The sequence below is a fragment of the Podarcis gaigeae genome, assembly GCF_964106915.1.
Source record: "Podarcis gaigeae genome assembly, chromosome: 4".
NCBI lineage: Eukaryota > Metazoa > Chordata > Lepidosauria > Squamata > Lacertidae > Podarcis > Podarcis gaigeae.
In genome coordinates, this window is record NC_139677.1 from 55,955,270 (window position 1) to 55,970,153 (window position 14,884).

Consider the following 14,884-nt stretch of genomic DNA (forward strand, 5'->3'; position numbering starts at 1 on the left):
TCTAGGGTGCCTGGTGGCCTTTTTTTGACCCTGGTTTGCCGTCAAAAATGGTAGAAAAGCCCAAACTGTACTAGACACCAGCTCACTACAAACTGTCGCTATGTTGATCACACCTGAACTGAGTGCACCTCATCAGCTGCAGAAGCAAACAGAGCTGTCAAGGCTGCGACTGCCTCCCACAGATATTAACACAGTGAACGCTATGACTAATGCAGTGCAGCTCAGTGCAAGACCACTGAGAGGCAGGAAGTCTTGCCACAGTGGTGCCCAACACTGACTATGAGGATAACACATGTAAAGTTCAGCTGCATTGTCCTTCCATCAAGTTCGGTATCAACAGGATGCAATTTAGCTTAGATTGACATCTAAGAACCTTAAGGGTTTCTCCAGGACCAGACTAATGTGAGTCTCTGGCCAAAATGGTGCTGCTATGAGACAGGACCAAATAATTGCCTATGCTAGTACTCTGATTTGCCAAGCGTTGAGTAATTAATATGAAGAGGGGTGTAGCTTGCATGGCCACCTTGGTTGCCAACCATCTGTTGCATTAGAGACCCTTGCTTCCTCCCACATTCTGGCACCTGCTTGAAAGTGGAAGGATAAGTACAGGATGGTGATGAGAACACCTTACTTAGCCTTTCGAAGTGCACTACCCATAAAACGCGGGGGCCCATGGCTGTGATCAACTCTCTGCTTGCATCATCCTCCGTGGCATATGACTGCATAGGGCTAGAGATAGGAAGGCTAACTATATTGGCCTTTTCAAAAAATATATACGGAAATTATGTGTTCTACATGAACAAATAGTGAATTAATGTGGCAGTTCCCTAATAGAAAACTGAGATATAGCTATCATTATCTGGGTGACTCAGTTTCCTGCCCCAGAGAGCAGATGGTGTGGCTAATGGCATGGTGGGAATATGGTTAGTGTCTGCCCAGTAGGGTGAATGCAGCATGTTAACAGGAAACTGTGTGTGCTGGCTGATTTAAGGGTCTCCTGGCACAAAAGAAGTTCGTCTCCAGTCCTTGTGCTGGTGTGGGCTGAATGTAATCAAGCTGTAACAGCTCTGGAAATTCTCACAGCTGATGGCAAGGCATGTGGTAGGTGACCTGGCGGTTTCCCAATCTAATCGGTCTCAATATAAAAGATAATGTGTCTCCATAACGCTTAAAACACACACCCTAAAACCATAATGATTGATACTTCTGTCTAATGAAAGCTGCCTAATGTGAATCTATTTCTAACAGGTTTTGAATTACTTGTCATTAACTGGACTATTACTGGAACACAGTAATATATTTTATAGGTTAGGTATCTTTCTTGATTGAATTCAGTATCTACAATGACTTCTGTTAAAACTGCATGCTATAATCTGGCCAAGGCTTTCAAACCTGCAGTGTGAAAGGCTAATAGGCATATAATCCTCCTCTCTCTCTCTCTCTCTTTTTTTTTGATAAATATTCAGTCACTATTAAATATAATTAAATGCATGATCAGTAGACAGATCTGTTCTTTACCTATTATGATTAGTGTTCATAGTGTACTTATTGCAAAATGCAGCACAGGCATAACCCATGAAAATTGCAACCAGAATTCCTTTTAGCACCCCACTCCCCCCCAAATCACTGCTGTATAAAGTGGCAGGGTGGAAGCACTTTTTCGGAAGCAGATGTGCGTGAAAGAAAGAGATGTCTTCAACTTCCATCACAGCTTCTGTCCATGAAGGGAAGGACTCCAGAATGCCATAGGATGGGCTCCAAACAAAGGAAAGGCATCGCCAAAAGGAAAAGGACACAGGTTTGAATGAAATCGCATATCCTATTTTTAAAAATACACGTATGCACATTTAGAAGTCATCATTATTGTTTAAATCAGGGATTGCAAATGGGATCCCCCACTCCTGCCTGCCCGTATGTCAAGGAAAGAGGCAGGTCAGTGCTCCTGTTTCTTTGCTCTCTTCCTTTGCAGGTATGGTTTGGCTTCAAGCTGCACTTGCGGAGGAAAAATGGTCCTTTGCAGGAGCTGCTTACATCCAAACTGTGCATGGCTTGGATTGAAGCACATCTGCAAAGGAAAATCCACGACGCAACTGGGGCACTGCATTTAGCCTGGCTTTTGGCAGAGATGGGTTCCACTCAGGAGCTCACATTGGAAGTGCTCAAGTGCAGGTGACCATAGTGAGCTTGCATTTGGTGCTGAATTTAAATTTTAAATAGAAATACATCTTGGCATTGTGGGGAAGTCTGTGGCCACTGACCAGTTGTCCTGTGTGCCTGCTCAGTCTGCTGTCCAGGGGCTGGTGGTGGATGGGCAACATTAAGGCTTCCGTTGTCCCTTCCTAAAGTTATTTATCTCGAAATGAGAGACAGACAGGGCACTCTGCTCCTCTGTCAACCCATCAGACAGAAGATTGCTCTATGTACCGTTGGACACTAAAGCCACCATAGACGGCCACTTGACATAGACTGTAATTGTTATTTGTCAAGAATCAAAATAAACATGGTTTATCGTACGGACATTTGGTGACTTGGTACTGTGATTATTCACAACAATCCTTTGGATAAGACCCTTCCATACAAGTTACAGCATTGTATTTCGCTCAGTATTAATTTCGTTGTTGCCCTAGGATTTCTATCCAGATGGATTGCAACAAGGAGAGGAGGACTTCATTAAAAAGATACTTCCCTTGAGGGGAAAAACACACACCCCAAAAATCCAAACATAACAGGACTGGACCAGTAATTGGGAAGAGGAGCTGGCTGGAACAGCTGTTCCTTGGACATCTCAGGAAAAAACAATTAGTGTGCATGTGCCTTCATTTTGCAATTAAGTTTCACTGGACTGAAAGCTGGACTGAAAGCTTTGTTAGGCATTAAGCATGACAGAAGCATCACATTTCATGAGCAGAACTACCACAGTCCCTCAATGGAAAAGGGTGACATTTGCTCAGACTTTCACCTTTAAATGTCCAAGGGAAAGGGCATTCAGCTGGACATATGCCCACATCAATCCAGCATATATAAACAGAGTACTGTATACATCCAGGCACATATGATTTCTGGTAGTTTTTCTGCAGGGATTGATAAATGAATTGTATCCTTGGGCTTAGTCTTCTTTTTTGAGAACATAGATGAATACATCCATGTCTCAAGATGAACACAATTGCCACATGAAACAGCAGAGACATATCTGCCCCCAAACAAAAGTCTTGGGCCCACCTTCCAGAGTTTTTGACAGGTTCTCCTCTGCTTTGAAGCTATACTCATTCATGAAAAAGGCATTGAGAGTAAACTACAAGGAAAAATCCATACTTGCTGCCTTGTGGGACATTTTTGGGAAGAGGAAAAGGTTAAGGAGTAACCCTACAGAAATCCAGAATGGACTCCCTAAGATGGTTGGGCCTTGTACGCCTCCTTCTGGCAACGCCCGCAGACAAGCTGGTGCCAAATGTATTGCTCTGCTTTCCTTTGGATCACATCAGTGAGGCCGAGCAAGGGGGTATTTTCATCTGGAAGCCCAGGACTACCATACACACTGCCTAGACCAATGCAACAAAAACAATGTGGGAGCCAGATGTGATTCTCCAGCGCTTTGACTTCACCCCCGGAGGCGCACTCCATTGTCTATCAAGTCAGATGGATACCAGCAACCTTTGTTGGAGAATGGACATTGGTAGCTATTCCCATGCAGTGTCTAAGAACCAAATTGCATCAATCTTTAGAGACATGAGCACCTTGCCCATATCTTAAAAAGAATTCTCTTAGAGCCCATCTTTGGATATGTTGCATCTGTATGTTGATGAAATTGAGAAGGCATAAATAAATACTTTAAGAAATAAAAAGCAAGTTACACAACAGATCACCCCAAAGAGCTATGCTGAGTTTGAGGATTAACCAGGCCATAACAAAAGATATCATTGCAGATTGTTAGTGTTGATGTGTTACTTATTATTGCTGAACAGTGTTCCCTTTAGCTACCAAATGCCAAATGCTTAAATATGTAGAAAACCAAGTTGTCCTCTCCCAGCTGCTCCCATTTCAAGCTGCCAGCTGCATTGTCTCATCTTTTAAGGATTGCCAGGAGGTATTAATGGGCCCCATTATGCCTATCATATTGTCAGTGAGTTTAGATGAAGTCTTATTGTGGTATTAATCTGATCATTTGCTATTAATCAGTTTTGCATTGTTGCTGTTCTGACCTTAAAGCCCTAACCAGCCTAAAAAATGAAGGCAGAGCACATCACTAGATTTACAATGAAATGTAGAGTTCAAGAAAAATGTGGAATTACTGGTAACGTGCGAAATAACCATAGTGCCAACTTCATGTAAAGAACAGCTTGCAATTCTCTTTGCAACTTTTGACACTCGGTCTAAACTGAAAACTTTTGCACTTCTCTCTCTGTACTTAAAAAGTACCAGTATCTTTGGCAACCACAATAAAATAACTGTAATCTCTCTTGCTCTAGTTAAAATGGAAATGCTTCAAAATATGCCACAAGGCCACACCCCCATCTTACAGTTGAAGTATATGGCTTCCCTCAATGAATTGTAGTTTACCCCTCACAGATCTACAGTTTCCAGCAACCTTGACAAGTAGTTTGTACCCTGAATTCTTTGAGGAAAGCCGTGTGCTTTAATTGTAGGATATGGATATTATCATTCTTCCCTGCCTCCACCCCCCAAAAATTGTCTGAAGCAGGTAGTAAAATTACAGTGAAATTCTAAGGAGGGGCTGGGGAGAAAAAATGGCTCTACCACCGCAGCCATAGTTTTTTTTTAGCTCTCACCACCAGCCATGTCAGAAGCACACACACATGTGTGTGGTGGTGGGAGTATTAGCTTTCACTATTCCAAATCCTGGTTGGCATGACTTACAGGCACAAGCACGAAGCCCCTCAGAGGACCCTTGGGGCTTTGGATCCAGTGGATCCAAAGCTTCTGCCACTCTGCTCCCAAATGGTCCATTTCAGAGCTCACCGATTCTTACCGCCAGCAGTATGTCACTCCAATGGCAAAGGCCACTGGAGAGACCTCTCGACACAATCCCAGAATACCACACCATCTATCAACATGGGTGTCATGAACTGGCAGAACAATGGCAAGGAGGAAGAGGATCCTGGTGAGGGATGTAGCCAGGACTGGGACACACTGGGGGAAACTGGAGATGGGGAAGGAGGTTGGTGTAAGAAGGTTAGTGTAAGAAGTATTCATGGGGTGATAGATGATGATGAGGGGATGGGCGCCAGTGCACAGGAACCAGAGCAGCAGGACCCATCACCAGAGCCAGAGGGGCCCCTGTCTCCACAAACAAAGCGGGTTCCGAGACGTAGGGAGAAGTGGGTGGGGCAATCCAGGAGATTGAGACAGGAAAGGGCTTACAGCCCAGCTCCCTAGCTGGTCAAGTAGGACTTACTAGCTCTGGGAGGAGGTGTGTGATTCCTCAGAGTAGACTCAGAACAGGTGAGGGTCACATGCCTTGTCAAGCCCAGATGCTGCAATCAGTTTACAAAGTAAGAAGGGCTGCAGAGCTGAGGTGCTGTGTCTGCTCAACTGCCCATGTTGAGGGACTTCAGTATGGATGCTGCAAGATCTCTGTGGGACTGTGGACATGTGAATTGACCCTGGACTAAGGACTTGACCTACTGACTTGCTGCCAGGTAGGCCAGGGGTTCAGAGCAATGGATGTTTGCAGGATTGCACCATGGCAAAAAAAAATACTTTTTAAAAAGGTATATTTTACCAAGAAAGGTTCATCTGTACTTGAAAGCTTTCAGGTGCCACTGAGTTTTGTAATTTTAAAGATATCTGGCAACATCCAACTAAGAATAGGCACGTTTACTTCCCTGGATTTCAGTGTGAGAGAAAAGCATGTGTTAAACTTTCTCTCACTGAAGTCCATGACCCTGAAACATGCTTACTTTTGACGAGACCATACCAATTTTGTTGTTTCCTTAAGAACACACACAGAGACAACTCATACAAAAGATCACCAAACAACAAACACCAATCCCCAGAAAGTTAGCAGATTCATAACAATATATAGCACTTGCAAAGTTAAAAGAAACTAACTTTGCCAACTTCCCCAATGTGCATTATTTTTTGCCACCCTTCATTAACGCAGGCATAACTTATTCACAAAACCCATGATTTTAATAACCATTATTTTATTACTGGCATTTACTTTGTTCTCCCTTTTTCCAAATTAACCCATCTGGTTTCTAATCAAAAGATGTTTTTATGAGGTAGTTTTTAAAATGTTATTGTTGATTTTCTTGTTTAATAATCATTCTGTAATTGGATGTTAGCCAAATATAGACAGCTATGTGTGTATAAAGATTAAGGATACATTCTGTGGATAAGCAGTGGCTGTGGACTCCCTCTACCACTCCCCCATACCCCAATTTTGGGTCAGAGCACTCTCTTAAAATTCAGTGGGAGGTAAACAAAAGAGATTTCAGAACTCAGATAGCCCTCTCCCTCAGATACCCTCCCCCTCTCCTCCTAACACCACACCAAATTCAACTTGTCAGATGCAGCGTTGCCAATTTCTAGCTTTAAAAGTCTTTCCATTTAGACCTGGTTTCAGTGTTTTTTTCACCACTGGGAAGAATGCCATGTTCTGCAGTTGTCTTCTGCATCAACTGCACAATGTAAACTACCAAAAACCAACCCCCCTCCCTTGGAAGTGTCATATAGAGGCAGTGAAAGTCAAAGCACAGAAAAGCACTGGGGCATTGATGAAGTTCTATCACAGTAAGGGAGAGCAGCTGATTGAATTCACTGTAAGGATATTTGGTAGTGAGGAGCTTACCCAAATGCTTTATGGCCTTGAAATCTGGGGCTCTGATTTGAATAGTTTTGGAAACTGTGCAAAACATTTATTATTATTTTTTGGGGGGGAAGCTATACGCTCTACCATCAGGAATATCAGCAGGTCTTCTTTGTACAGAATTTGGGTGGCCAACCATTAAGGCAAGAACAAACTGCGCTCAGTTAAAGTATTTTAACTGTGCTGTGCTATATGGAATTAAGTGATAACCAGCTCTGGAAAACAGCTTGTCAAGATGTTTCAGACTATTATTACTTTCCAGAACTCAGCTCTGCTTTGACCTTGAATAAGTATCAACTAAGGAACTGGCTCTCCTGGATAGAATCCAGAAGGGATCTGCGACTGATTCTGATCTCCCAAATTTCCCCTTGGAATCCACTCTTGAGAACAGAGCATCTTAGCACTGGTTATCTGACCCTATTCTCACCAGTTTCCTTAAGAAATGCCTTTACTGACCCGTGTTTCCAAGTGATGATCACTGCAGTCTTGGATGGCTGCTACAAGGTCCAGTGCGCAGATTGGCTTTGTATTTGTGGTCAACCTCAGGTGGAAGATCTGAGATCCAAGAGATCACTTTCTGAAACTTTGTTCACACACGCAAGCAGATACAATGCTTGGCAGAAATGTTTCAGTTTCTTTTGAGTGACAATAATAGCTTTGTAACACTGAGTGGCCCTCTATGCACTGGCTGAAAGAAAGAAAAGCAGAAGGAATTAGAGAAATCACAATAAATTATTGTGGTGATTTGGAGGTTTAATTTGAAACCAAGCTGGATTTGAGCTTGTTGGTGCCTCTGGTAACCTGCCTCTTACATCATGGATGGTGGTTCATATTATGGATGTATGATTTGTATTGTTTATTGGCACTGTTGTGTGGGTTTGTCATGGCCTTTGGCTAAAACAATGAACTTATGTTGATTTGGTTGATCTGCCAGAAGCACAAGAAGTTACTGAAAATGAATAAATCACATTCTAGAACTTCATAAACAAGGTTGCCCAAATAAGGATTGCAAAGAAAAACTATGGCAGCAGCCCATAAAATGCTGGTTGTTTGGGGGTTGTTGTTTTTAAGCAGAAAGGGATACCAGGAAAGGCTTGATTTGGATAAACTTTTCTGTGACTACTTTTGCTGTTTTACGTCTGCAGTGCTTTCCACACCGGAGGCCAAGATTTCATTGTAAGAGCTAAGATAGAGTTCTCAGAACAATAATGGTATATCGACTGAGGGTATGGGTTGTATTTCACTGCTTGTGGTGCAGCTGTTCTTCTCTCCAGGCTTCTACAGAAGGGAGGCACCTGTATTTTTTCATCCGACAAATATGTATGGCCTACCAGATATCTGATAATTTATAGGCAGACATCTGCTGTTTCCCAGCTGTTGTCAGAAAAACTTCTAACGCTAACATTTTCTTGTCACTAACACAAAAATAACCATCAAGCTCATGTTTAAAATCAAGCTCATGTTTAAAATCAGAGGCAGAAATAAAAGTTGGGATATTTTTAGAGTGTTTGTATTGCTCCTCCTTAGCCAACAACTGACTTCAGTTACATTTTGTTAAGTCTCTCTCATTTTTCTGTGGTTGACTTTACTTGAGGATCTCACAAGGATTTGGCATCTTCTAAATAGCCCTGCTAAATTATGAACATAGTGACAGCTTCATTTGTTGCATAAACAGAAGGCTTTTTGCTTTGATGGAACTGCTCTTTTATTGGTTATTTTCTGTAGACCCAACATGTCACTAGGAAGAGGTGCAGTATTCTACTCCCAATAAAATAAGTTGGTCACCTGCTTCTGCTAAGGATGTGCCTTAAACTCCACATTTTCATTAGAACTGTAAACACATGCTTTAATATTCTCTCACGATCATTGTCTCCTGAGAAGTGGGAAATTTATGGCAGTCTTTGCAAGGCCAGATTCCAAAGAATGAGACTTCTCTGTAGATGTAAAGTGTCTGAAATAATTCAGTCATTTTCAAATGTGCAGGTTGAGCAAATATTATGGAGGAAACAGAAGCAAGCGCACTGGCAGGCAGTGTTAGCCCCTAACAATGGGTCATTTAGGCTAAGTTCATGCTCCTGCTAATTGTACACTCACAACAGCAACAGAAGTATAGTGTCCAGATCAAGTGAAGTAATAGTACCACTCTATTCTGCCTTGGTCAGACCACACTTGGAATACTGTGTCCACTTCTGGACATCACAATTTAAGAAGGATGTTGACAAGCTGAAGGAACATGTCAGAACTATCACAAAGCTACATGTGACTTCAGAATCTCAGTCTGGCTTCTCCAAGATATGACCAGATTATTATAGCAATGAATGAACAGTTTTAAAAATAAAAAAACCCCTAGGGATGAAATACTTCCCTAAGCCTAATAATGTCAGGGGTCAACATATTCATGCCAATGGAACATTTTCACATGTGTCAGAGTAAGCCTAAGGAATATTTTAAATGTTTGCTTTCAGAGTTGAAAAGTTTAATTGCAGCCCAAAGAATGACTTGTGTTGAAAAACCTGAATTAGAAACTTTTGTATTCCAACTCCCCACCCCCACCCGCTGCCTTAAGCTTTACTTGGGTAGCATTTCACATCCATTATGTTTTCCCTTTCATCACGTTTGGTGAATTAGATTTATGCAAGGCTATTTTGCAGTTAAATACACATTTTGTTTTTACAGTCTGCCAATTTACAGGCATTAAATGTATGAATTAATAGTGCTTAAGATTAATGCAATAAAGTTTGTTTAGTTTAAAGAAGCGCTTTTGTTCCAAAGTACTATTAAATCTTTACATAAGACATTAAACCAAAGTGTCTTTGATTTGACTCTGGTAGGTGTCCAAATAACCTTTATAGAAAATGTGGCAGCTTTTCAATTGAGGAAAGGGATAAACCACCTTCTTTAGCATTTATTCCCTGGTCCTAACATTCAAGGGTGTAAGTACAGTACTGCTAAATACACAATGGTTATTCTGTGTGCCTTCTACACAGACACAGCAATGCTATTTTCTCAGTTAGGGTTTGCAAACTGTACATGGAATAATCTTGCTCTGTATACTGAAATATCAGCCTTGTATACTATAACAATCCGCATTAAATGAAGAAAATGTACCATAGTGAGTGAGAACATAATTTTAAAAGATTTGCTTTCTGAAATCTCAGCCTTGAGACTTCACAGGTGCACTCACAAAAGGGATTTTATGTGATGATGATATTGTGTATGAATCCTTTTGGTTTTTTTGGAATGAATGGATTAACTTCCAAACACATAAATTTAGTATTTCAGAGTTTAGACACATTTATAAAGGTATGAGTTGTGTATGCAATTGTTTAAAAAAACTAAACAAAACACTTCCATTGTTTTAAGGGCAGTTTAATTTTTCAGTATTGTTATGTCTGTACAAGTAAATAGAGCATACTTTCTACAAGTGTAGATACGTTTCCAACCCTAGGAACCCTCTTAAAGTGTGGATAGGGGGCATTCAGTGTGTGTGTGTGTGTGTGTGTGTGTGTGTGTGTGTGTGGCAGATTGATGATCCTGGCTGCCATCGCAAATCTCTCTTCTCACAATCCTAGGCTGCTTCAACTTTGGGAAGTGAAGGTGTCACTCCCACAGCCCCACATGCTACCCATCTGCGCTTTGTCAGGCAGAACTCATATCCCAGGCTTCAAGAAAGAGACAAACAAGGTCCTGTTATCAGATTTCTCTTGTGTTTTTTTTGGGGGGGGGGTTTGAAAATGCACAGGGCTGTCTTTAGCATATGCACCACCGGGGTGCAAAGATCCACCCAGAGCCCCCAAAATTTTTAGGGGGCAGACTCAAAGTTGTTGAGCTTTTTGGGAGGAAAGAAGCCGATGCTGCAGAAATAGCTGCTTTTGTTTCCTGATCCTTCGATAATATTTGATGCTACGGAGTAGCAGAGTGACGGAGGGGTCCATTGCTTTTTACTGCCGCCAGTACATTTGGCGCCCCCCAGAATTCGGCACTCGAATGCCTTGCATCCCGAGTAAAGACGGCCCTGAATATGCAAATGCAGAATACTGAACCCCTGTTTTTGGATATCCCTATATTGGTGAGTGAATCAACAAGGCTTAAGGCTGCAATCCTTACTCATATACTTGGGAGTAAACCCTAATGACCTTAATGGGACCTGAATAGACATTATACAACTGTTCTGTAAATTCCTTTGTGCAGAGGGAGGGTTCTTGTCCCATGCATAAGGGTAGGACATACAGAACATTCTGGCAGGGGTCATTCACAGGCATTAAATGAGAGGTGGGGAACCTGTGGCCCTACAGATATTGTTGGTGTCTGCCTCTGCCCATTGGCATGGCAGCATGACCAATGGTCAAAGGCAATGCTCCAGCAACATTTGGAAGGCCAAAGAGTCCCTTTCCCTATGTTACATACACATCCTGCTCTTACTAGCTTTATTGCCACCTAATTTCATATAACTGGCATACAGTCACATGGCGACTGGCCTTTGAGCAGCTTTTTAGAAAAATGAAAAATGAAATATAAACAGCACTGGAACTATGAAATCATTTGTGCATCTCCAATTAAAAGCATGTATGTCAAACAGACATTTCAAAGGCACTTCCTGCATCTTGTCTCTAAGGTCCAAATCACAGCAATTAGGCAATTATGTCAGTCCCTTGGGTAAGCTGGAAATGAAAAAGTTCATTCGTTCTCAGCTTGATTACATTTGTATCTATTTATTTTTTTAAGCCTGCCCATTTTCATTTCCTCAGCCATAAGTACACACAACTCATTTAATTTATATGCACAGAAAATCTCTCAGGGTACATTATAAAACCACACCATCCATCCATATCTCACCAGAGCTATAAGCCCTGAAGGCTGCTTATATATGTTACAATTTATGTAAAGTTTGAGTTTGCTTCAGTTCTTCAGAATTCCAGAGGAAACCTCGTTCTCGGGCAGAGCATCTGCTTTGCCTACAGAAGGTCCCAGATTCAATTGGTGGCATCTCCGGATAGGACTGGAAGAGACCCAAAACCCTGCAGAGCTGTATCACTCAGTGCAGACAGTACTGATCTCAATGGACCCAATAGTCTGACTCAACAGAAGGCAGCTTCCTATCTTCCTATACTCTTGGTTTCCACAGAAGACTACATTGGCAATGAAGTCACATTTCCTCCTGGAACCATAAGGTATATTGCTCCTTTCTATAAAAAGGAAGGGGTTAGAAAAGAGAAATGGATCCTACAGCAACTAGTTCAATATTTTGTCTTCTGAAATTAGCTATCCAGGGCTCCAGAACTCTCTCCCAGGAGAGGTACACATGAGTTACCTTTGTTGCTAAGTCTTTTAGTGGCAAATTAAAACTATTTTAAGAGAAGGGGAGAGAGGCAAGGGGACGGGGAAGAAGAGGCAGAGAAAAAGGAAGGGAGATGAAGAAAAAGAAACGCAGATGAAACACAGTTAAAGAATTAAAAGTGAGTCCCATATTCCAGGTTTAGGTAAAGGATGGATCCTCGATTGTAAAAAAGACGGCTGGATTGGGAAAAGGATTATGAAGCAAATACAAATCCAGCCTGGCAGATCACGATTTCTGTTTTTGTGATCTGCTGTTTGTATTACTAGGATTTTCATTTTATTAGAAACAATGTTTTGTGGACCATCCCTGTTGTTGCTACTACTGCTGGAGATATTATTTACTGAAGATTTTTCATCGCAATGGAAATTGGCAAGAGCATCAGTTGTGTCATTCCAGCTCATTTCAATTAGGCTTGTGCTGGAGAAGTCCCTGGTGAGTTGCACCCACCACCTCTATTGCCATGTGTTGCTCAGGCCACTTGAATCATCACTGCAGAAAAAGCCATTCTCAAACATTCCTCTCCAACTTGTGAAGCAGGTGTTCCTGCTGCTGAAATTCCACACCACGACACTGTAAAACCTTTGCTGGGAACTGACATTTTATGACCAGGAAAATGAAACACACAAATTAGTGTAATTTAATATATTGTGTGCTGTTCTTTCTTGGGCATTGTATCTTTCAGTTCCAACTTTTAATTCACTTTTTCCGTCGTCACTGATAAATGATTTTGGTGAGGAAAGTTATTTATGTAGCTCTGTGCTTTTCTTACACCCGGATTCAAAATGCATTTAATCTCATCCAGCTCAAATTAGTTGGACTTGTGACAGGCAAGCTGATACTATGGTTTTGCTTCAGCAGTGGTGCAATCCTACATATGATCATTCATAGGAAAGTCTCGATGCAGCATATCCTGCTTATGATCCTATGTACTCATAGCAGAGAACAAAGCACAAGAGTATAAAGAAACCCAACATAGTGACATCAACAGGCGCTCCCTCAGTATCTCTCTATTACAGTAATCTAATCTACAGGGGTAGGGGACGCGGGTGGCGCTGTGGTCTAAACCACAGAGCCTAGGGCTTGCTGATCAGAAGGTTGGCGGTTCCAATCCCCTGACGGGGTGAGCTCCCGTTGTTCAGTCCCAGCTCCTGCCCACCTAGCAGTTCGAAAGCACATCAAAGTGCAGGTAGATAAATAGGTACCACTCCGGAGGGAAGGTAAACAGCGTTTCCATGTGCTGCTATGGTTTTGCCAGAAGTGTCTTAGTCATGCTGGCCACATGACCCGGAAAAACTGTCTGCAGACAAACATTGGCTCCCTCGGCCTGTAAAGCGAGATGAGCGCTGCAACCCCAGAGTCGTTCACGACTGGACTTAACTGTCAGGAGTCCTTTACCTTTGCCTTTTTAATCTACATGGAAGGAAGAAGTTCCTGCCCTAACCAAAATTGGGATAAACATAGAAAGCTACTGTAAACTGAGTGGGTCCATCTGTCCATCTAGGTCAGTATTGTCTCTACATAGACTGGTGGTGGCTTCCTAGGATTTCAGACAAGGATACCTTCCAGCCTTACCTGCAGTTGCTAAGTTCTAAGGAACTTTATGTACAACTAGGAAGGAGCTGAGCTTTCACTATTAACTTTTCATACTGGATAATTTTGGAACACTGGAGGCTAGAACCAACTCAGGAGGACTCAGCTGAGATCACATGCTTGGATAAGTTGGGAGGGTCTTTCTGTGCCTGTCTATAGTCTATTTCCTCCAGACAATTTGTGTGCATTGATCATAGGAATATAGGAAGCTGCCTTGTACCAAGTCATACCATTTTGATGCTTCTGCACTGCACTTTGTTAAGGAGTCATTTGATCCCTGGATGATGTTTTAAACTGAAATTGAATGACAGAGAAGACTGGGAAACACAAATTAACTTAATTTACTGAAAACAGTGCATCTGCACCCACCACCACTCTAAGTTCTAAGTAGCCCTAATTTTGTTGTTAGAGCTTCCACAATTCTCTTAAATCAGAATTGTGCAAAATTATATTATATTAATAAGCAAGTTGCAGTTTAATCCTGTAAACCAGTCGTCACCAACCTCCAGATGTCATTGGACTACAACTCCCATCAGCGCTCTGCCAGCATGTGCTACCAGTAAGGAAATTAATCAAAGCTTCAGAGATCAATTTTTCAAATAGAATCTGGAACTGTGACTGACTTTATGAATATGATAAATGAGTTTGTAGTGTGAGTGCCTAAGCGTCCATTAGAAAACTCTTTGCACATCATATCATTGATGACATGGGAGAGATAACATAACAGACTGTGATGGTTAACTCTCAACATCAACTCTGCTGACAGACCAACTGCCTTGCCTGCCTCAACTGTAACCTAGCAGCAGCCATTCCATCAGGCTGCAGTAGAGGAAGAGAATGGAAGCAAGGCTGCTCTATCAGCTCTTTTAAGAGACCAGCTGCCTTCGGCTCTGTTTCTCCCACATCTGGCACGGAGCAGTAACCGTCCTGTCCGATATCCTGAACTGTTTCCATGCTACCAGTTGTTATCAGAACTGTAACTTTTAAGAACTGGTACCGGAGTTTGTTTTCCCCCTTCGCCCTCCCCATCCCTTTTTCCTTTTGTGTTGTGTCTTTCAGGCTGTAAATCTAAATGCAGGGATTGTCTCATTTTAAAAATCGATTTGTAAGCCTTTCCAGCAGAAAAG

At 42.0% G+C, this 14,884-nt stretch overlaps 1 long non-coding RNA gene across 1 annotated transcript in view; it reads right to left on the reverse strand.

Moving 5' to 3' along the window:
- Nucleotides 1-14,541, reverse strand: part of LOC310843985 — a 40,665-nt gene extending 26,124 nt beyond the window's left edge. Inside the window, exons 1-2 of the long non-coding RNA XR_014563853.1 lie at nucleotides 14,261-14,541; nucleotides 7,286-7,517 (exon numbers count right to left, since the gene is read on the reverse strand). This is a non-coding gene — a long non-coding RNA (uncharacterized lncRNA). The remainder of the gene's footprint in view (nucleotides 1-7,285; nucleotides 7,518-14,260) is intronic.
- Nucleotides 14,542-14,884: the final 343 nt, after the last annotated feature.